This window comes from Podarcis pityusensis (assembly GCF_964106645.2).
Source record: "Podarcis pityusensis genome assembly, chromosome: W".
NCBI lineage: Eukaryota > Metazoa > Chordata > Lepidosauria > Squamata > Lacertidae > Podarcis > Podarcis pityusensis.
In genome coordinates, this window is record NC_138045.1 from 35,246,128 (window position 1) to 35,269,106 (window position 22,979).

Sequence of the window (22,979 nt, forward strand, 5' to 3'; positions counted from 1 at the left end):
GCCGCAAGCCAGAGGTATTTTTGCGAATCCTGCCTTCACATGGCCCTCCCTCCCAATGGGTTTCAAGTCCCATCATCCATGATGAGCGCTGGCCATGTTGGCTGGGGCTTAGGGGAGTCCCACCACAGTCTGGAGCCCAGTTCACTGCGCCTTTGTGGGCAGCTGGTAGCCATGCCAGGGTCGCCTTCGCTGCGTGGAAGGGGTGGCCTCCCCCCCACGCCCACCCCATGCGCAGGAGACCAGAGACCAGTAGCAGACTGCGCATGTGCCTCTGAAGGGCACAAAGGTTTGCTGCCTCCTTGTGTGCCCATTTTCTTGCCAAAAAGAATAAAAATACAGCATATGGTTGCACATACCAGGCACCAATGTTAATGGTGGTTCTTTGGCTTTTTCTTCAGGTGAGGAACACGAGGAGGAGGAGGAGCAGCAGCAGGAGGAGGAGAAGGGAAAATAAAGAAAATGGGGGGGGGGGGGATATATATTTTCCTATATATTTCTATTCTAAGTTCTATGTATTGCTTCTTTATTTAATAAAATTTATTTTAAAAAGCCTGCAAAGTGGTTTACCAAAACAAAAAAACCACCACAGCAGTAAAATCAAGAAAAATCAACAATCCTACTTTAAAACATACAAAAGCTAAAATATTAAAAGAGATGAAAATTTCTTCAACTTCCTAAGCTTCTAGGTATGCTTGCCTAAACAAGAATGCTTTTAGCAGGTGCCTGAAAAGCGTCTAGCAAAGGCAAGTGCTTTGTTGCAAGAGGCGGGGAGTTCCAAAGGGCAGGTGCTGCCACACTAAACCACGCAGTACAGATATTCTGCGGAACCTGTGGTAGCGCTTCAAACTGTTAGAATTCCAGCTCCATGATTGCAGTCATGGGATTGTTGTCAATGTTTTGACTCCACAGAGTGGGAAGTGACGGCGACAGGATGTTTGTGTTCCTGTGTTCCGTGAAGTGGGACTATTGTCCTTTGTTCTTTTTCTCTTTGCTGTCTGATGCTAGAGAGAGAGGGAGCCATGTTGCAGTGCTCCGTGTGTGTGTTGATATGTAAATCAAGTCGATTAGCCAAAATGCTGAGTTGCTGAGGTCTGTCACGCATGATGCACAAACTCTGCGGATCCCTAAGTCTGCCGGTGTCGCTTGGCATCGGTCGCTGTGATGTTCGGGCTGAAGAAAGCTTATGAAGCTCCCAAACGATCGACCAGGAGGAAGGGAACATGCCAGTCGGGCACGTGTCTCTGCCAGGGTGCTACTCGAGTGTAGGCTGAACTCCTGACAGAAACTACGGAAGGGGAGGTTTTAGTCATGGGGATTTCACCATGCTCTGAAAAGGAAAACATTGATTTCAACAGCAGGCCTGCACAGCAGCAATCTACTCGCCTGCGAGTCTCATCATGATCAGTGGGACTTCTTCCCGAGCCGGCGGTGCATAAGATGGGCTGCACCCCTTGCACCCAACTTGTACCTAAAACTCTGCACAAGCCTGCGCCAGAGAAGAGTGGAGCTGGAAGGGACCCCTGAGGGTCATCAAGCCAACCCCCTGGGGCAATGCAGGAATCTCAAGTAGACTATCCCTGACCGATGGCCCCCCGTCTTCTGTTTTTCCTCTCAGCCAGGACCCACAACAACGGAGACTGGAGGTGGGGGGAAAGATAAATTTTGACGAGGGAAAGGCAATGGGGCCGATTTGTCAGGCACACACAGGCACAGCTTGAAGACTTTACGCAGAGAGGAACCCCACACGGGAGACACAGATACACAAGCACACAGAAGTCAATAACCCAAGAGTGGCTTCTAAGTGGGGGGTTGGCTGAGGACAGGGTGGGGCGGAAACATGTGGAGCTTTGCAGAGGGGAGGCAGAAAGCGTTTGTCAGAGGGAAACTCACTTTCCCTGTTTAGAAACCGGCCAAGGTCCCTTCTGCATTTGCAGCGCTGCCCCCAAAGTGACCCTTTCAATCCACTTGGTAGTCCAGCTGTAGGCGCTGCTCTTCCAGGCAGAATGAAAGGCGCACCCACCGATCCCGCTTCCTTCCTCTCCCCTTCCTGCCCCCCTCCGTTCTTTGCTCACCTGCCTCCTTCCCGTCCTCTCCCCTGCCTGCCTCCTCCAGCCGGGAGCGCCCACCCACGACCCCCAGCTTCCCAAGCCACCAGTGAATGTCCCCCCCCCCGCCCGCAGGATGACACCCAGTGCGGACCGCCCCCACCCTGCTCCGCCACTGCTCTGGAAGAAGCTGCTCTGCTGAGAGCAGGACATCTCTGAAGACTCGGCTGGGGTTCTGTAATCTCTGGTGATACATCCCACTGGCTGAGGTGTGTTGAGCTGCAGACTGACTCCCACAAGTCACCAGCTGAGAGGTCCATGGTCCAGATGCCACTACACCCATAGGTGCTGAAAAGTACCAACTTGAATGGCTCTGAAAGGAAATCAGACAAATTCAATGTTGAGATTTCTATGCTGTCCATCGGACTGGGTTGCCCCAGCCATTCTGGGCGCTCCCAGCAAATTGAAACATCCAAAACAGTAAAACACCCCAAAATCTTTCCTGTACCGAAGCCAATTGGATTGACTGTTGAATCTTCTTCCAAGTACTTTGGAAAGGACAGGAGCTTTCCCTGCACTTGAGAGCAGTCAGCTAACGTAGGGGTACAGGACAGGCCACAGGCCACTCCCAGCTCAACCCCCTCACCTCAGCATCGGCCGCCTGAGGCAGCTGCCTCACTCTGGCTCATCAGAGGTCCGGCCCTGCTTGGGAATATGAGTGGGAGAGGGCCATTGCACTCAGGTCCTGCTTATGGGCTTGTTGTGAGCCTCTGCTGGGCAACTATGGGGAACAAGGTGCTGGACTAGATCATCCATTGGTCTAATCCAGAAGGACTGTTCTTACATCCGGGGTGGACTGGAGGCAACTCCAACTTGCAAAAAGCCCTGGAACACCAAGAATTGCAGACTCCCACACTCGCAAGCAAATGAGCTATTGCTTCGCTTCTTAAACCAAAAGAAAAAAACAAACCCACGTCCAGTAGCAAACAGACCAATGAAAGTTGCATTTTTGGGTGGGTAGGAAGGGTGTCATTTTCCTTTGGCTGATTTAGGTCCTCGGCTTTTAGACTCCAGAACTGGCACAAACAGGGATGGAACTCTGCTTCAGTTCAAAGGGAGGTATGATTGGCAGGCAAGGTGACACAGCCAGTTATGTGGAAGGGAGGAGGAGGAGGGTGGGGAGGTCACAAGGGAGGAAAGAGCTCTGCACCTCAGCTCGGAATTCTTTTGGAAGAGTGGAGGGGAACAGAGGAAACCTTTCTTCCCTTTCAGTCTTTTCTCTCCCCCCCTCCTTTTTCCTTTTCCCCCTTTTTTAAGAATATGCTATACGGAATTTCCGAGGGGGAAATTCGCTAGGGATCTCGCCTTCCCCAGAAACCCCTCCACATACCTAGGGCGCGAGACAATGAGCTCGAGAAAGCCCTTTCCTTCCCCTGTCGCACCAAGCACCACATCTTTTTTTATTAATGAAAGACCCTGCTTCCCTCTTTCTGGTATGAAACCGCATCAATATGAACGGGGACTTGGGCATGAACTCTGTATTTACATACTGCTGCGTATAGCCCAATCAAAAGCATCGGATTTGGACAGCTAGCCAATAGCGCTTAGCGGATAGCGGCCTCTAGTGGACAGAATCTTTCTTGTGCCGCTGCCTGTTTCAGTTCTGCGGAGCAGCGGAGCTTCGCCAGCTTGACTGAGCTCCTGAGTGGCCACCGGCTGAGAGAACAATGGACTCAGTCCATCAAAAGCCCATTAACTGGTTTCTATTGCCAAAAGTGATCCTTTGTTGCAAGAAATCTGTCAAGCCACTTCCCTTATGGACTGCCGGCTTAGGAAAAGCCCCTCACTTCAGAAAATCCACCCCCTGCATCAATTTCCTCCATTCCAACGCCATTCTTGCCCTTAAGGAAAGGACTCTTTCCCCCTCTATCTCCCGCCATAATCCCTCAAGCGTGAGGACACGTGTACACCCCCCCCCACCCAGGGAAGTGCCCAAAGGTGACAATTACTGAGCAGTTCCTTGGCCAAAGAAACCAAGAGCCCATCCCCAGACTTGCCCCAGGGTATGGATGCGCAGGAGGGACGCGGGTGGCGCTGCGGTCTAAACCACAGAGCCTAGGGCTTGCCGATCAGAAGGTTGACGGGCTGAGCTCCCGTTGCTCGGTCCCTGCTCCTGCCAACCTAGCAGTTTGAAAGCACGTCCAAGTGCAAGTAGATCAATAGGTGCCGCTCTGGCGGGAAGGTAAACGGCGTTTCCGTGCGCAGCTCTGGTTCGCCAGAAGCGGCTTAGTCCTGCTGGCCACATGACCCAGAAGCTTTATGGCGGCTCCCTCGGGGGCCAATAAGGTGAGATGAGCGCTGCAACCCCGAGTCGGTCACAACTGGACCTAATGGTCAGGGCTCCCTTTACCTTTAGCTTTACTTAAGAGGTGCCTGGACATGTTTGCCTGTGTTAAGCTTGTACTGAGTGAGACGTCTGGACATGTTTGCCTATGGCCTGTCCACCGTCCCTCAGACCTGTGGGAATGTTCAGGGATGCAGGAGAGGATATATTGTCTGATTATATCCTTATCCAACTTGGGTTAACAAGTTCCACAATTTAGCAGAGTAACATTCCCCTCTTCTAAAATTGGCAGCGGATGCGTTTGCTCAGGCTCGCTAAAGCCTCTATAATAACTGTTCTGGTATTTCCCCCTTATTCCCTCATAAAAGAGAAGACATGACACAGTCTTCTATAAAAGTATAAAAAGAGTTTGCTCACATTCTGTTCACAATCGGATCCCAGAAGGCAGACTTAGCTTAGAAAAGTAACATACACTTGAAAACTATTCCATAAGAAGACAGTCCCTTTGTCCTCTCTTGGCTGGAGGCCAAGAGGGCATCTTTGGCTAAGCAGATGTTGCTTCTTCGATGCATGTGGTGAAAGAGAGAGAGAGATGGCTGCCCTGCCCTGTGCTTTTGTCGTTACCTGCACAGGTGAGGCCACACCCACCTTTAGTCACATGTAGAGGAAGTTTGTCCCAGCCCAGAAGGAAACAGGAAGTTTACCTGCTGGCTGGACAAACATTCCTCCCCATGCTTCTCAGAAGCTAGGGCATGTCATAAAATACGGCAATGTACAAAAGCGGGTGGAGGGTGGACATTAAAATCAGTCCAAAGAAATCAAATGTCTGGGTGCTCAAGAAATGTTTAAATGATAGCACAGAGCTGTTGGCATAGAAAAGGTCTTCAAGAGATGCCTGAAAGTCAGCATTTCATTACAGATCAGCCTTCTCACGGATTCAGTCACTTGTGCAGACAGCTCAACTTCTGCAACCAATGACCTCCTGCAGAGTGTAGCCACAAAAGAGAGTTTTGGGAGGACTGGAGGACAGGCTTGCAGTTCATTCAGGGCAGAAGCAATGGGAGAAGGGCCATAGCTTAGTGGTAAAGCAGCTGCTTACATGCAGAAGCTCTCCGGTTCAATCTGTTGTATCTCCAGCTAGAATGTCCTCTGTCTGAAACCCTGGAGAGTTTTTGCCATCCATTGTGGACAAGACTGAGCTAGATAGAGCCATAGTGGGACTCAGTATAAGGCAGCCTCCTATTGTCCCAGCAACAAGCCTTTGCCACGCACAGAGGACTCCTTAAAGACATGAAATAAATAAAGCTGCCCTGGAAAGGGATGCTGAAAATTAGAAAGCCCTGGGACAACAAAACACTCGGACACAGTGCCTTTAAAGCACGGACCTGGGCCTAGGAAGCATGGGGCACCAGGTACCTGTGGCTGAGCCTTGAGAGACTGCTGTCCAAGGTGCTGAAGGGATTGAATACAAAGATGCAACTGTTAGCATGTCAAGGGGCATGATGGTGCTTTGAATGCATAAAGCAGATGCGGCCTAACTTGCACAGTTGCAGAATGAACTGAACTGAGCTGGAAGAAGCAGGACTACATGGATTGTAGAACGCTATACAGGAAATGGCTCTGGGAGAGGCACATGATGCAAAAAGCAGCAGTTTCAACCCATTCATGGGAAAGAGAGCTCTGAAATCCTGGAGAGCAGCTGCTGGCTGTGGCAGACCATACAGAACTAGATGGCCCAGTGGTCTCACTGGGTTTTCAAGCCAGAACACAGCTTCAGCGCCCCCAGGACAAACCAATTTTTAATTCCCCAAACTCTTACTAATCAGAGTTTCCTTTTTAAAGCGACAGTAGTTCAAAGCATTGACTAGGGGCTTTTCAATGTTCAAAGGCAGTTCGGATGCCTTGACTTGCAATCCTTACAACAACCCTGCAGAGCAGTTCAGTGTTATCTCGAGTTGCAGAATAGCGAGGTGCGATGCCGAGGCGGGCGCAGGGTGGCCCACCTAAGGAGTTCATGGTAGGGGGACCTAATGAGGCCAAACTCCGTCTTTTGCTCTTCTTTCAGCTGTGTCTTGGCTCTGTGCTCGCAAGTGTTCTAGTGACTTTCAGGTAACTTGGAAAGCATGGTAATGATGTCTTGGTTCTGAAGAATGATATTTCCCCCAGTCTGACTTAGTTATCCTGGTGATGATTCAGCTAGATGTTGTACACGCTGACCATATTCCAGAAGGGGTTTGTTGTCTTGGCCTTGCTTTGGCTTACTGAGATCTGTCTTCTCCCTATAGGTGCTCATTCTAAAATGGATAATTGTAACGTTTGACTTCATTGATCAGAAGGAAAATATGAATGCTCTCTATGGTTTCTTCTTCCGCTTCTTACAATATGAGAAATTGGTAAGATAAAAAGGAATGTGTTATTTTGAAGGAACTCGCTTTTATTCTGACATTAACCCAAATCAAACAATAAAGAGTACTTTCCGACCACACAACAGGACACCATGTGAAAAGTGGGACCTTAAAAATACCTCTCCCATTTCCTTCCTTTTCCTGTCTTGTTCCTTCCCAATGGGCGCCGGTCGCAGCGCCCCCCGGGTGCACGGCATGTTCAGGCAGGCAGGCAGGCAGGCAGGCAGGCAGCTATCCGATGTCGATCCCGCCCGTTCCTCCCTCCACCCCCCTCAAAGACAGCCGCGCAGGCAGCTATCCGATGGGGGGGGGGGATCCTGTTCTGCATAGCTATCAATTTGGGTGTGATAGTCTTATGTTTGCATACTTATGGGAAAATAAAACTAATTTATTTTAGAGCTTGTATTTGTGTGTATTCATGGTATCATTTGTAGACCCAGTAGATGGCAGTGTGGTGTGGAGAGTGTTTTTGGCAGCTCCTGAAAGGATAGAGGGTGGAACGTTGACCGTTCAAAGGCAGTATAAGCAATATATATATATAACTCCACATTTTCCTAGCTACGTTTCCCCATAAAAGTATACACTTGAATACATTTGAATCAAATACATTTGGAACAAGTGATTGTTACATTTAGGGAACATTCTCTAGGCGATGAGTTTGGGGGGAAATACAAAAACCCATTTGGATACATTTGGATACATTTAGAAAAGTACAGCATTTTGAGGGAAAATACATTTGAGTCGAAAACTACATTCAGATCCATTCTTAAAGTCAATGAGAAAGATACAGCAAAAAGGATACAATTTGATACAGCAAAAAAGGATCCATTCCCCAAGGCACCGTTGACCTTCTTGTAGGGTGTGAAGGCAGAATACGATCTATTTGATATTGGTAGGGTCCTTCTCCTTCATTCCCCTCTCTGACCCTGACTCTCTTATGACACAGGGACCATCCCAGAGTGTGGGCACAACTTCTGCCGGTCCGGCCTGATCCAGTGCAGCGGGGCAAAAAGGAGGCTGGCTTCCTGTCCTCAAGGCCGAGTTGGAGTCCAGAGAAGGAGCTTCGTCCGCAATCGTCAATTGGCTACCTTTGTCGAAGTAGCCAAGACTCTCAGTCTTCCAGAGGGAAAGGAGGAGTCTGTGAGAAGCACCAGGAGCCCCTGAAACTCTTTTGCAAGGAGGATGAAGCCCCCATCTGTGTGGTTTGGGGCAGATCCAAGTAGCACTAACACCACGAGGTGATTCCTCTGGAAGAGGCTGTCGAGGAATACAAGGTACCTTGAGGGGGAGAAATAGCTGTGTATTCTTCTTGGCAGGTGATCTTCTTAATTCTCAGATCCAGAGTAGGCATGGTATTCATTGGTGGTTGTTTATTACCTTAGAAGCAGCCAAGGGGAAGCCTGAGGGCTGCTGGGATGGCTGGGAGGAGGGAGTCAAAGTCTTTCTCTCTGCCAGGGGGGCCAAGGGATCTTCCCTTGAAATACAGCAGCTTCATGGGACCATGGCAGGGAGAGAAAGAAAGGGTTAACCTCATCCACATCCCCCAGCAAGGTTGCTTTGTACATATTTAGAACACTACAAATGTGAATTGCACATGTCTCCTTTGGCTAGCAGGATGTCTCCTCAATACCCTGCCAAGCAGAGAGCAGCAAGGGGTCAGCTGCAAGGGGGTGGGGACTGGGGGCCAGTGTTATAAGGAAAAAACGGCTCCTTTTCCCTTCTGGGGTACCTCAGAGCCCATATAGAGTCCTTTGGTAGCTTCTCTATCGGTAGGAGAAAATAACAGAGGCCAACCAGAGAATACTGAGAAGCAAAGCAGCTAGTAAGTCAAATCTTTATTACCTGTTGCAACAGGGTGCTCACCCCCCCCCCCGCACGCAGGGGAGAGGAGGAGACCCCGAACCAAGTCCTTCTATAGACATTTGAAATTGCCCACCCTGGAGCCCAAGGCCACCCCTCCATACATCATACATACATCACAGAAGGGGTGGCCTACAACAGACTCCTGTCTGGCAGGAAACCTGTTGATGGGTTTACCTGGCTGTTCATGGGTTTACCTGCATATTCTTTTGTGATGAGAACTACTTTCGGTATTTATGTATGTGTTTATATCTTAGACCTTCTAATTCTCCTAACACCAGGAATTGACCAGATGGTGCAGGATGCCCCCCCCCTCCAAGTATCTGTTGGAAGCAGATTTAGGAATGGGGGGTGGAAGCACCTACTGGTGGGGACCACACTTCTTCTGGGGATGCTTCCTCCTCCTCCTCCTCCTCTTCCTACTTCTCCCTGGGGCCTCAAGATGAGAAGTCAGGCTGGAAGTCTCCTCGGAGAAGACAAAGGAGCAAGCATGGCTGCCTTTCCTCTTCTCCAGACCAGTTAGTTGGACTAGAAACCTTTCCCATCCCAGTTCTGCAGTGGTTTTCAAGCAGTGTGCTGTGGCAGCTGGGGTGCCTTGAATGATGGTCAGGGGTGCCGCGGGAGACACTGGCCTCTGTCCCTCTTTCCTTCCCTCCCTCCTCGGATGCCATCTCTGCCTCCCCAAGGCTTGCCCAGCTGTTCTCCCCCAGAGAATGGTGCCTCTGGGGCTGGCCAGGGGGTGTGGGCTGCCAGGAGCTGAGGCGGCCTCAGAGGAAGCAAGCCAACTGGCGAGGGGCCCTTGCTGTTGGGAATGGACAGGCAAGTCCCAGGCCCCTGGGGGGCAGCGGGGGCAGCTCAGAGACCAAGAGGAGGACTCCTAAGGAGAGGGGAGAGGAGACGAGGCTGAGAGAGCACTCCGCAAGGGAGGCTGTTCGAGAAAGGGGGAGGGGAGGCAAGCAAGGGGGGACCTAACTGGTCTCCTGAGCCCCCCAGGGGTGCCACAGAAAGAAGGGAGTTGGTCCAGGGAGCCGTGGACCCCAAAAGGTTGAAAACCTCTGTACTTTTCTTTCCTCCAGTCAATTACTTTCCTATTATAGCAAGGCCACTGGACCCAAGAAGCCAGTAGAATATTCATCTCCTCTCTTTGTCGCCACCTGGCGATTCGGAGGAAAGAGAGAGGGGAAATTCTGGCCTATCAAGCAGACCTGGACAAGGAAAGCAAAGACCTCCTTGGAAGTGTCCCTATTCTTACTAGTGAGGGAACAAGCACTTCAAGAAGCAAGTCCGGACTGAGGAGGGAGGGGGAAATCTGCCCATTTCAACTTCTCCCCATTTCTCCTTTCTCCATATCGGTTTGTTATTTATTTATTATTCTGAAAATGAATCAAATGCTAGGGTGGCTACCTTCTCGTATGAAGATTTTGATACATGCTTTACTCTCGTAAATACATTTTTTGTGAACATTACCTGGCTGGGTCAACCTTGAGAAATTCAGAGGTGTGAATTTCAACAGATTGCTGTTTTGGTCTCCATATTTTCCCAAGAATTGCGAATTAGGTAAGTTCACCTTTGAATGCAGCTAAATGGAGTTTATTTCCCATTGTTGTTTATTATGTGAAAAGCAGTCAAGGAGAAGCCTGAGGACTTGTGAGCTGAGAGGGTGGAAGCAGTTCAATTCAAATCCTAATTCTCTTGCTGATGTTTTGAAGGCTGACCATCTTCCTCACTCCGACCTCCTCAGAACCGGAGAGGCTGAAGACTGTGGAGTAGTTGAGACAACTGCGCCAGTTCCTGGAAGAAGAAGAAGAAAAGTGTCTGCTGAATCATGTGGAAGAGGTGGAGAAGGAGATTGCAGGGAGAAGGGGTGAGCAGCTGGCCAGACTCTGCAGGAAACTCTCCTCTCTTGAGAGGATCATCCAGGTGATGGAGGAAAAGGGTCAGCAGCCAGCGAGTGAACTGCTGCAGGTAAGACGGCTCCAGGAAAAGGCTGCCTCCCATCCTTTCTGTGCCCCTTTCATGTACGCAAGGAGTGTAGGGGCTCAGTTGACGGAGCCTCGAGTCAGCTTTGTAATGGACAGGAACACCCCAGAGACCTGGGATGCTGAACTCACCTGAGTGCCGACTAGAGATTCTTCAGTCTTCTTGAGGGAAGGGGAGGGGATTTTCTGCTCCTTGCTGATGATTTGCCTCCAAATGCCTTCCCGCTGGGCAATGCTGCCTTCCTGCCCTGCCCTGGGCTTCGCCAAGGATGCAGTCAGGCCTCCTTCTGACATGAGCCAGTCTCTTGACCAAGCTTCTCTTCCCGTTCCCTCCACAACTTCTGGGTGGATCCCCTTCCCCATAGATCCTGATCGGCCCCAAATGGTGCTCGGTCACAGTGACCAAAGAGCAAGACAGAGGGACTCATCCAGACTGCGCCACCTTCTCCACTCACAATCCCATATGGCCAGACGTACAAGTGCTTCTGAACGCCCTCTTTAAGGAGGCTGAGAAGGCTGACATACTGGCAAAGGCAGGAGAAGCCCTATTACGGAATGATTGCCAGATGTCCCCGTCTCCCGGGGACAGTCCCCGGATTTACAAATCTGTCCCCAACAAAATCCGTCCCCGGAATGTCCCCGGATTTCATATAAGGCCCCCAGATTTATATGTTAAGTGTTGTAGATTTATTAGTAGGGAAGGAATGTTGCGTGATTGGTTCAACGGCACAAGACACACCATATGGGGACTTCCGGCGAGGCAAAATGGCGGGTGCCACGGCAATGAGCAGCTCCTGAAGCCAGCCAGAGCCAAGTGCACTACCAGGCTGGCTCCGGGCTGCTGAGACTGCCGCCTGCGCTGCCACTGCTGAGGGGGAACCAGGGATGCCCGGCGCGTCAACTGGGGGAACCGCTGACACACACCCCCCCGGACCCAAATCGAGGCGGGAGCGAGAGCACCTGGCCACGTGGCCGACTGCCCAGCGGCACTCCAGGGCCAGTAAAAACCCCGGAGCCAACCCAGGGAGAAGGAGAAGGAAGAGAGAGAAAGAGGAAGGAGAAAAAAGAGGGGAGCCCCAACCTTGTGGCCGCTGAGGAAGAGAGGTAGGAGAGCACCAGGAGGGCAAGGACACAGGGCCGAGCCCAGGCCCGACCTGAGCCTACTTCATGGCAGATAGCACTCCAAGAGATCAGGCTGGGGCCCAGAGGAAGGCCACGTGACAGAGGAGACCCAGAAGAGAAGGTATTACTTCTTATTTTTTAAAAAAATGATTTTTAAAAAAATAACATTTGTTTCTCTTTTGGGGAAAAAAAAGTGCCCCCGGATTCTTTGAAAAAAAATCTGGTAACCTTACCTTAAATCCTAACCTTCTAATTCCAAGTCTCTTCTTTCTCAATATCCCCATTCCGTTAACCGCACCAAGCAACAAGCTGTAAAATGCAAGTTTAAAAAGCAAGCTTTCCTTTGCATCTCACAGAACTATAAATGTAATTCATGGTTTTTTTCACCTGTCCGCCAAACTTCGGTCGTTTTGCCTTCCTTTAAATGGGAAATCAGTAGTCAAGCCATACTTTTTGGTAAAATGTTCGTCTGGATCCCGCAAGTCCTACCTGAGAAGAACAATGGGAGTGTCCGCTAGCGCCAGCCACTTCTCCTTCTGCAAGCAGCGCCACCCGAATTCCCACCTGGGATGAGCCGCTAAACTGAGCAAAGACTGGGGCGGGCGGCAAGTGGGAGGGGGAAGTCGTGCGCTTCTGTCCCGTCAGAAAAGTGCTGGTCCTCCCCGGAGGCAGCCTGCTTGCAGAGAAGGGGGCTGGGCTGCCTCAAAGCCCATCAAGGCCACGGGCTGCTAGCATGACTCATCCCGGCTTTATCATCTGAGGGGAAAGGGTGCGTGGTCTTAAATGCTGGCCTTGGCAACTTGGCTGAGCTAGCTTGGGCCAGTCCTTGGGCCAGCTTAGCCTCCCTCACAGAGGGTTGTTCTGAAGATACACTCAGGAAAACACCCGAGGCATGAAGAAGAAGAACGAGGAGAGTCTGGAAAGGGGGGTGGGGAGCGCTCCCACCCCAGCCGCTCCAGGATGGGAAGTGCGTCCCAGGGGAAGCGGGATTCAGGCGGAGGAGGACGTCGGGTTGGGTGGGGGTTGCCAGGAGCAGCACGATGTCCCTTGAACCCCCGGCTTCCACTCTCCAGGCAGGCGCCCAACGTGGCCAGCTGACACTCCAGCCTTGGCGTGCAGATCCCGGGTTCAGCCCCAGATCTCTGGAGCGGAAAGGCTCTTGGGCGTGACTATGAAAGGCAGCATCTGTCAGAATAGGGCATACTGAGCCAGTACAGATGAACGTGACTATTGGTTCGCTTCCTCTGCTATCTGCCAGGAGCCAGGAGTGAAACCGAAAGTAGACTGACCAGCTAGCTGAATCCAATTATATTGCTATGGGGTGGGGGGAAACCTCTAACATTGTACTTTTCGATACTTGTAGTTCCAGGGTGAATTGAATAGGTGGTGGGGGGGGGGGTTGGAGGAGCGGAGGAAAGAAGAGCTAACTTCCGTGGCTGGGGGCGCAATCTGGACGGTTTTGCCGGGGCGCAAGATCACCTAACTCCTGCTCTGTGCCTCTGGACCAATTCAGGGGTGGATGGTGCTCATTGGGACTGGTAGGGTGGAATGCAAGGAGGCCAACAGTAGGTGGCGCCAGAGCCAAGGAGTGGCAGAGCCAATGCGTTCTGTATCTGAGATGGAGTGGGAAGGGGCTGGCGGCCACCGCAGCCATCCCCTGTCTGCCCTCACGGACCGGCCAGAATCCACTGGGCAAATGCTCATCTTGCCAGAGTCTGGGTCTTCTGCTGTTGCTCTCTCAGAAACCGTTCCCAGGTGGGATGTTTCATTTTTCGTAGCTGCTTCATTCCTGAGGAAGTTGGAGGTGACGCAACTCCTGCATCTCTGACGTGGGAAGGTTTTGGGGTATAACAAATTCCACCCTTCTTCCTTGGCTCCCTGGAAAGAAGGCACCTTTAAATTTTGAGCGCATTTCACAGGCCAGGAGCCAAGCACCACTTCCTGATGGGGAGAAGAGGCCCAGAAAAGATGAGCCCTTCCCAGCCCAAAGGCGTTCCCCTGAGATTCAGCTTCCGGGCTATGGCTAACCAGGTTAGGAGCAGGAATATTGGGAGCGGGAAGGAACTGATGTCATCTGCCAGAGCAGCTGGCTAATTGAAGGGAATGAGGTGATAACAAGGCTTTCAAATCTGAACTCTTGTTTGCGGCTGATTAGGATAGAGGGAGGTGGAGAACAAGGGCAATTGGAAGCAGACTCTGAGTAGTTTGTTCCTTTTCTTTGTTCGGGTTCCTACGTCACACCAGCAGTTTAAATAGCAACACTCCTTTGCAAGATTGTCCGCCTTTTTAATTGTTTGTTATGGAAAATCAATAAAATGATAAGTTGCCCCTGCCAAAGGGTTGCATGACATCTGGCTGAAGACTTTTTGTGCTAAAAGTTGAAGCTATGCTGGTGTGTGTGTGTGTGTGTGTGTGTGTGTGTGTCCGTCCGTCCATGTGGCTGCTGTGTATTCAACATTCCACCCCCTCCAAAGAATCCTAAGAACCTTAGTTTTCCTTTCACAGTGCTACGATTCCCAGCACCCTTAACAAACCATTGTTCCCAGGACTTTTTGGGTGTGGGTGGGAGATGTGCTTTACATGTGCGGTGTGCAGGCATCTCCCAGCACATGTGTGTGGGGATTCAAGACTAACTCTTATGCTTTTCTTCCTTAGACCAGCTTGACGTTGAAAAAGAGGTTCTCTGGGTTGAGGAACACATGCAATTTCACAGCGAAGCAGAACACGGGCCGAATGGTCACTCTGTCATTGGATTTGGTGAAGTTAGACTGGCTTTGCAAAGGAGCTTGCCCCTGGAGCCAGTTGGTTGCCTGCCTCTGGCTGGCTGGCGGCTTGGCATCACCAAAACACAAGGAGACAGCCCCATGCAACCTCACACCCAAAGATTTCTGCCCATGCTTCAGACATGCAGCCCTAAGAGCAGCTCTGACTCCCACTCTAGGCCCCTCTGCCCCAGTCTTCCTCCTGATGTAGGCTACAGGATCTGGGAAGTTTGATCCACCTTTGAGGTGTGGTTCCATATGGCTGTTAGTACTGTTGTGTTTTTGCCAGAGAGCCACGTGGTAAGGAAGATCTCCAAGCATGCTTCCTAGGGGGTCCTCTTTAATCCTCAGATGTGCCCACAAAGGCATGATCCAGCACCCTCATGCCACAGCTGCCTCTGGAGTGACCCTCCCTCTGGTAAGAGGCGTGCCTCACAGCTGAGTGCTTGGTTGTTTGTCTAGGGCGGAGGCTGGGAATCTTGTGGGCTCCCAGATATTGCCAGATCCAATGGCCTTCTGCCTCAGCCAGCATGGCCGAGGGTCAGGGGTGATGGAATCCAACAACATCTAGAGGGCCACACAATTCCCCATCCCTGGTCTAGTGAATTTGAGGTTCTTGGTTTCTCTCCCTCTGCCCCCTTTTGCCTGGAAAAGCACTTTGGCAGATTCCTTTGGAGGATTTGGGTGTGACAAGCTGTAGCAGCGCACTGAATAAAACAACTTTGAGAAGCTGGAACACCAGGCTGTTTTCTTTTCTAATAAAAATATTCACTGTGCAGTTCACAGGCACAAAACACAATGTTGATATTGTCCAGGAAATGGGTTTTCAGTTGGAGGGCATGGGTTGCGTGAGAGCATGTTGTGCGGGATAACCAGTCTCATATAACCAACATGCTTCAGTCTAATTAGTGCATGAAGGGGTTAACACCATAGAGTAAGCTGTCCTGCCATCTTAGCCATGTCTCTTCCCCTTACCTTGGGAGTGAGTTCTGATCTATTCTGGTATTCACTTCTTCAGCGTTTAATGTACTGTAGGTTTTTCCTGATTTTATGGTTTTATCTTTCTGTAAACGGCTTTGATGTTTCTTACCATCTGGTAGTGTATAAGTTTTATGAAATAAATAAATAATTTCGAACAAATAAATAAATAAATAAATAGGAAGATGTAAAACCACAACCTCCGAAATGAAAGCTACTGTGCCTCCAGACGGATGTTTTTGCCTGGAGGGGGGCCGTATTCTGCAAAGTGCTCTCGATGCAATAATAGTGCAGCTTTCTAATGGACTGTCCACGCAAACATCATTCTGCTTTCTCAGTTGCTCTGCAATGCTTCGCCAGGGTTACCACATCATGGCCAGCTGGGGGTGCGCTCCTGTGTTGTAGCTCAGCAAAAGCAGGACAAAATTCCTCTAGTACGGCTCACAGTGAGGGCTGCTGAGAGTTGGGAGAGATCTCGGAGGCCAAAGAGTTTGCTTTTCTGCTCAGTACAGGGGATCTTGCCAGCTCTTCACCCCTGACTGGCCGAAGATGCCCATCTCTCATCCAGGCAGCTCCACAGCGTGCCTGGATGATGACTCAGATGGAGCTGGACACACCATTCCTGAAGGATGCAATAATCTTGCAATTGTGGTGGACCAACTACATGCCAACAGGATGTCGGACTGAATGGGCCTTGGCCTGACCCAGCAAGGCTCTTCAAATGCGCTTATGTTCCCCTGACTTTGGGGACGCCTTGCAGGAGTCTCACCCGTCTCATGGCTATTCTTCTAGTGTGGACCAGTTCGACAAGCTCTCCCCCGAAAGCAGGTGCACCATCCAGAACATGCTGGCGCTGTACCTGAAGAAGAAAGCGAACACAGACCAGGAGGCAGGGACTTCTAGGGGAAGCGAGGCCTTCATGCGGGAAGCCTTGACTCCTCACGTGCTCCCCGGGATCAGCTTCGACCCCACCACCCAGTCTTCTGCTGGTGTCACTCTTCCACCTGGCCCAGAACAGGAGGCTCCTTCCCAACACGCAGAATGCCTTGCACGTGATCGATGGGCCTGTGCTCACTGTGACATAGGCAGGGCCGGATTTATGTATAGGCTAAGTAGGCAGAAGCCTAGGGCCTCTAGATCTAGGGGGCCTCGCCAGCCTGCCCGCTCCCCAGCGCCGCAGACAGTCTTCCCTCTCCCAAATTGCAAACCCAAGACTTCATGCAGGGCATTTCTCCCCCATTTCAAGGACATTTTGCTTCAAAAGGAAAGGTGGACTTGGAGAAGGCAAGCAAAATGCGAGGGAGATAGTGAAAGATACAGGAAATTGAATGCAGATTTCCAAAAAATAGCAAGGAGAGACAAGAGGGCCTTCTTAAACGAGCAATGCAAAGAAATAGAAGAAAACAACAGAATGGGAAGAACCAGAGATCTGTTCAAGAAAACTGGAGCTATGAAAGGAACATTTCATACAACGATTACCATAATAAAGGACAAAGGTGGAAAGAACCTAACAGAAGCAGAAGACATCAAGAAGAGGTGGCAAGTATACACAGAGGAATTATACCAGAAAGATATGGATGTCTCATACACCCCAGGTAGTGTGGTTGCTGACCTTGAGCCTGACATCCTGGAGAGCAAAGTCAAATGGGCCTTAGAAAGCACTGCTAATAACAAGGCCAGTGGAAGTGATGATATTCCAGCTGAACTATTAAATTTTGTTAAAGATGATGCTGTTAAGGTGCTACACGCAATATGCCAGCAAGTTTGGAAAACTCAGCAGTGGCCAGAGGATTGGAGAAGACCAGTCTACCTCCTTTAGAGGAAAAGGCCTTGAGGGGAGGACCTGTTGCCTCCACAATCCTTCCTAAACGTGCATAAGCTGAGAGGCAATTGTCCGGCAAATGTGGTGCTGTGGGGAGGCAGGAACATTTTCCTGCAGTTAAGTATTTTCTAAGTTCCTTTCCCGAAACCTCCCCAAACGGTTCTGAAGCCTCTCTAACCTCAGAAGTCTTTTCCTCTCTCCGGAATTCTGGGATTCGAGGATAACTTCATGGAGAAGGAAAGAAACCTGCAGAATCAGCAAATGAGTGCCCGCCGGGAGCCTCCACCCCCACCGCTGCCACCAAGCAGGCTGTAAGTTGCCTTAGAGGTGTACTGTGCCCTCCCGCCTCCTTGCTTTTATGTACTACTTGAGTTCTGTTCTCATCTCCCTGAGGCGTATCCGTGACAAGGAGAGCATGAGCAAGAAGCAACCCCAATGACCCACACTATGCGCCAGCTCTTTGTGCCTTCCACACATCCGCAGTCCGGACAGAGAGAGGGACTCATCAAGCACGTCCTCGCCAAGAGAGAGAAGGAATATGTCAACACCCAGAATTTCAGGTCAGATCATGCAAAAGTGCAAAGACCAGTGGAACCTGTATCAGAGTTGGGGCTGGAGAAAGCGACATCTACATGACAGCTTTATTGTTGGGTGCCAGGCAAAGTCTGTCCTGTTCACTCAGGCCACATGGGTGGGTAATGGAAAGTATTAGTTGTGGTGGGCAATTTTCCTTGGTGCCACATACTGAACCGTGGCTTCATTTTATGAGCAGGACGGCAGCCTCTCCTCCAGGTTTGCACACCTCTCCCCCACCCCAAGCCTATTGGGAAGCTTCCACTTGGATTTTAAATTAACCACAGTTTGGTGTGTCCAGATCCTATGGTGGTTAATTTTACCAGCTTTGTAAACCCACGATTGGAAGTTGGCTTGTTTCAATGAGCCATGGTTCAAATGAAGCAGTTTGTGCAGCTTCAGACATTGTGACAAGATGCAGTTAATCCAAAACTGAAGCAAAACCTTTGGAACTCCTCCTAAAAGCTGTGCTGGAGGACAGGGAGGTGTGACCCCCCCCCCCAACACTTGGTGTGGGTCATCCTTATAATGCTAAGCTTACTACTTCAAACAAAGTTTTTGCTTTGGTTATTTCCTCGTACTGTTAGTAGTAAGGTAAAGGTAAAGGGACCCCTGACCATTAGGTCCAGTCGTGGCCGACTCTGGGGTTGCGGCGCTCATCTCACTTTATTGGCCGAGGGAGCCGGCGTGCAGGTTCCGGGTCATGTGGCCAGCTGGACTAAGCCGCTTCTGGCGAACCAGAGCTGCGCACGGAAACGCCGTTTACCTTCCCGCCGGAGCGGCACCTATTGATCTACTTGCACTTGGACGTGCTTTCGAACTGCTAGGGTGGCAGGAGCAGGGACCGAGCAACGGGAGCTCACCCCGTCGTGGGGATTCGAACCACCGACCTTCTGATCTGCAAGTCCTAGGCTCTGTGGTTTAACCCACAGCGCCACCCGTGTCCCACTGTTAGTAGTACCCAGTGGCCATTTGTTTTTCATGTCTGCTTTTATGATATGTTTATCAGTATGTGGTTAGCAGCTTCAGATGCTACTGTTTTACAGAGGCTGTTTAGCTTGCTCTTTTTACCCCTTTACTAGACAGGCTGTATTTCTGTGCTGTTTTCAGAGTCGGGAATGCCCATTCCTTCATGGCCAGCATGGAAACACAGAAGGCTAGCCATTTAGGAGATTTGCAAAGAGGACAAGGGTAATCTTCTAGCAAACCAGCTTGGCACAGCAGATCTGAGAAGTGGTTTTCTGCTCCCGGAAAGCCAGCCTGGAAACCAGGTTGCCAGGTGAAGGAAGAATGGAGAGATCAACCAACTCACTTGCCTTCGAAGAATTTCTGGTTGCCTGTGGCTACTGGGATAGTGCTTAGATATCAGGCTGGCTGACACATCTTAAAAAATACAAGGAAAAAGCTTTTTTTCTTTCATTAGCAAAGCTCCTTTGGAGCCCAGAATAGCTAAGCTGAGGAAGAAGTGGCTGGTATTACTTGTTTGTTCTTGGTCCTGATCTTGCCTGCCCTTGCACACTCCTGTTGTCTTTGCATATTTAACCAGCCCGTCTGTTCCGATTGGAGTCCTATTCCTGCAGTTCCACATCCTTCTCTTTGGCACTTGGGCATTCGGTTCCAGGAGCTGGACCTGAGCACAGAGGCTTTCTTCTACTTGGACTCGACAAAGGAGCAAGAGTGGCTGACAGCTGTGGAAAAGGCTTTGCGTTCCAAATCCAAGTACAAGAAAGTAAGTCCAACCCCACCCATTTCTTCAGCAGCCAGACAGCTGTCAGGAGCTGGAGGGAGGAGGAGGAGGAGGAGGAGGAGGAGGAGGAGGAGGAGGAGGAGGAGGTCAGCAAGAAAAAACACCTGGTGTCAGTGGTGTTTTATTCAAAAGAAGCCAACATTCTTTATTCAAAGAAACCCAAACCGTGCAGGCCTCGTGATCACAGAAACCTTTCCCAACAGGTCTTGCCCCAGTGAGGTAGTTGTGAAGGCTGAAGGTTGCTACCCTCCCACCACTCTCTGAAGTCTCCTCCTCCCCCTGGTCCTTCCCAAGCAACCTGAGACTGACACCTTGCCTGTCTTTGCTCCATGCTCTTAATTTCTCTGTGTTCTGGGAGACCAGCAGGGAGGGGAGCTGATCGCAGCAGGATGGGGAGACCCCCTGGCTTCTTCAGCAGCCTGCCTGATCTCTGCCTCTTGACCCCCGCCTCCAGCCTCCACTTCTGCCTCGGATTCTGGACTGCTGTTTGCCACAGAATCTTCCTGCCCTCCTGCCTCTTCAGTTTCCAACGCCTCCTCTTGCTCACAGTCTGCTCCCTCTTCTCCCTCTGACGGCTCAGCGTCGTCGTCCCTGTGGGAATGTTCTGGGGTGCAGGAGAGGATATATTGTGGGATTATATCTTAATCCAACTTGTGCTAACAAGTTCCCAAAATATCAGCAGAGTTTATAGACATTCCCCTTTAAGTTCGCAACGGTAACGCTTGCACAGGTTCGCTAGAACCTCTATAATAATTACTCTGGTGATTTCCCCTTTTGTTCCCTCTTAAAATACAAGACACAACACAGTCTTTATAAAAGTATAAAAGAGTTTACTCACGTTCTGTTCAGAATATGATCCCAGAAGGCAGACCGCTTAAAAAGGTAAAATACACTCAGAATCTATCTTGTAGTAAAATAGTCCCGTCCTCTCTTGGCTGAGAGCCAAGAGGGCATCCTTGGATGTTTCCTCATCGAAGGAAGATGGCAGAGAGAGAGAGAGAGAGAGAGAGAGAGAGAGAGTGGCTGCCTGCCCTGTGCTTTTACCATTACCTGCACAGGTGAGGCCACACCCACCTCTGGTCACATGCGGAGGGCGTCCGTCCCAGGAAGTTTACCTGCTTGCTGGACTGACATCCCTCCCCATGTTCTAACATGTACACTCTAGGAATGTTGTCATTGACTGCTCCTGTGTTTACATCCCACATACCCCTTCTCAGGCAATACAACATATACAAAACATAAACAACTTTATTCAACCACCCAGAGTCCCAGCTTGACACATAGATTCTGGAAACTCTCTCTTGGTAGGGGTTTTGTCAGGATGTCAGCAGTCATCTCTTGGGTGCTGCAGTAGGATAGTTCCACAAGTCCATCCTGGATCATCTGGCGTATGTAGTGGTATTTAACCCCAATGTGTTTTGTTCTGGCCAGGAACTTCTCACTCTGCGTCAGCTTCAGGCAACTTTGATTGTCCTCCAGCAAGCTGACAGGCCCTTTTCTCACCAACCCAAAGTCCTTTATGAGTTGATCAAGCCAGGCGATCTCTCTGCAGGCTTCTGTTGCTGCAACGTATTCTGCTTCTGTAGTCATTGTTGTCTGGCAACTGCTTCGAATCCTGCTGATTCTTCAGGAAGTCAGTAGCCATCGGTGTAGCAACTGAATGTGCGTCTTGCATCTGCATGTGCTCAATTAGCTCGTGGATCTTCTGTCTTTGGCTGAGAAGAAATGAGCCGTCCTCTTCTCTTTCCACCTGGATCCCGAGGTAGTACTGGACATCTCCTAGCTCCTTGACCTCCACCTCTTTGCTAAGGTGTTTTACTATCTGTGTATAGTCTTTCTCACTTGCTGTGGCAATAATCAGGTCATCAACAAAAGCTAAGATATATGAGAATTGTCCATTATTTGACTTACTGTACAAGCACTTGTCAGCGTCGCCTTGCTTGTACCCAAGTTGCGTCAGCATTTTTTGTTTGTTGTTTTTTTTTAAATGATTTTTATTAAGGTTTCAATAAAAAGTTAGACAGAAAAACATAGAAAAGAAATACACAAATACACAATACATAATCCAAAAAAAAGAAGAAAAACACAAAAAAACAAAAAGCAAAAAAAGAAACAGAGCAATTAAAAACAATATCACTTTTCATTTCCGTTTTTAAATTTACTTATTTTCTGGACTTCCTCATACCTCCCTTTTTTTGTATTCCAGTCCAAATTGTTTGTCCAGCATTTTCTTTTCCACTTTTTTAATCCAAATCTTTAATCTTAATATAATATAACATCAAAATTTTACCTCTTAAGTACCAAATTTCCATTTCCTTAGACTTCTTTAATCCTAATCTTTAATTTTACTGTAATATAGCATTGAAATTTTACCTCTTAAGTACCAAATTACCATTTCCTTAAACTTCTTTAATCCTGATCTTTAATCTTAATCTATCTATAACTTTATCCTGTACAGCTAGAAACCACTTATTTTCAATCCAACATCACTCTAACATTCTTTAATTTTGCAGTGTTTCTGTAGATAATCTTTGTATTTCTTCCAATCTTCCTCCACCGACTCTTCTCCCTGGTCCCAGATTCTGCCAGTCATTTCCGCCAATTCCATATAGTCCATCAGTTTCATCTGCCATTCCTCCAGTGTGGGAAGCTCTTGTGTCTTCCAATACTTTACGATAAGTATTCTTGCTGCTGTTGTTGCATACATAAAGAAAGTTCTATCCTTTTTTTAACACCATTTGGCCGACTATGCCCAGGAGAAAGGCCTCTGGTTTCTTAGGGAAGGTATATTTAAATACCTTTTTTAATTCATTATATATCATTTCCCAGAAAGCCTTAATCTTTGGGCACGTCCACCAAAGGTGAAAAAATGTACCTTCAGTTTCTTTACATTTCCAACATTTGTTATCGGGCAAATGATAGATTTTTGCAAGCTTGACTGGGGTTATGTACCACCTGTATATCATTTTCATAATATTCTCTCTTAGGGCATTACATGCCGTAAATTTCATACCTGTGGTCCACAACTGTTCCCAGTCAGCAAACATAATGTTATGTCCAACGTCTTGTGCCCATTTAATCATAGCCGATTTTACCGTTTCATCCTGAGTGTTCCATTTCAGCAGCAAGTTATACATTCTTGACAAATTCTTAGTTTTGGGTTCTAACAGTTCAGTTTCTAATTTGGATCTTTCCACCTGGAAGCCAATTTTCTTGTCCAATTTAAATGCCTCCATTATCTGAAAATAATGAAGCCAGTCTCGCACTTTGTTTTTTAGTTTTTCAAAACTCTGCAATTTCAGTCTATCTCCATCTTGTTCCAAAATTTCCCAATATTTCGGC

The 22,979-nt window shown here is 49.3% G+C and overlaps 1 pseudogene across 1 annotated transcript in view; it reads left to right on the plus strand.

Moving 5' to 3' along the window:
• The first annotated feature begins 6,364 nt into the window (after nt 1–6,364).
• Nucleotides 6,365–22,979, plus strand: part of LOC308467691 (inositol polyphosphate 5-phosphatase OCRL-like) — a 38,294-nt pseudogene continuing 21,679 nt past the window's right edge. Inside the window, exons 1-4 of the transcript in view lie at nt 6,365–6,406; nt 17,501–17,628; nt 17,711–17,914; nt 19,437–19,619. The product of the transcript in view is annotated as an inositol polyphosphate 5-phosphatase OCRL-like (transcript). The remainder of the gene's footprint in view (nt 6,407–17,500; nt 17,629–17,710; nt 17,915–19,436; nt 19,620–22,979) is intronic.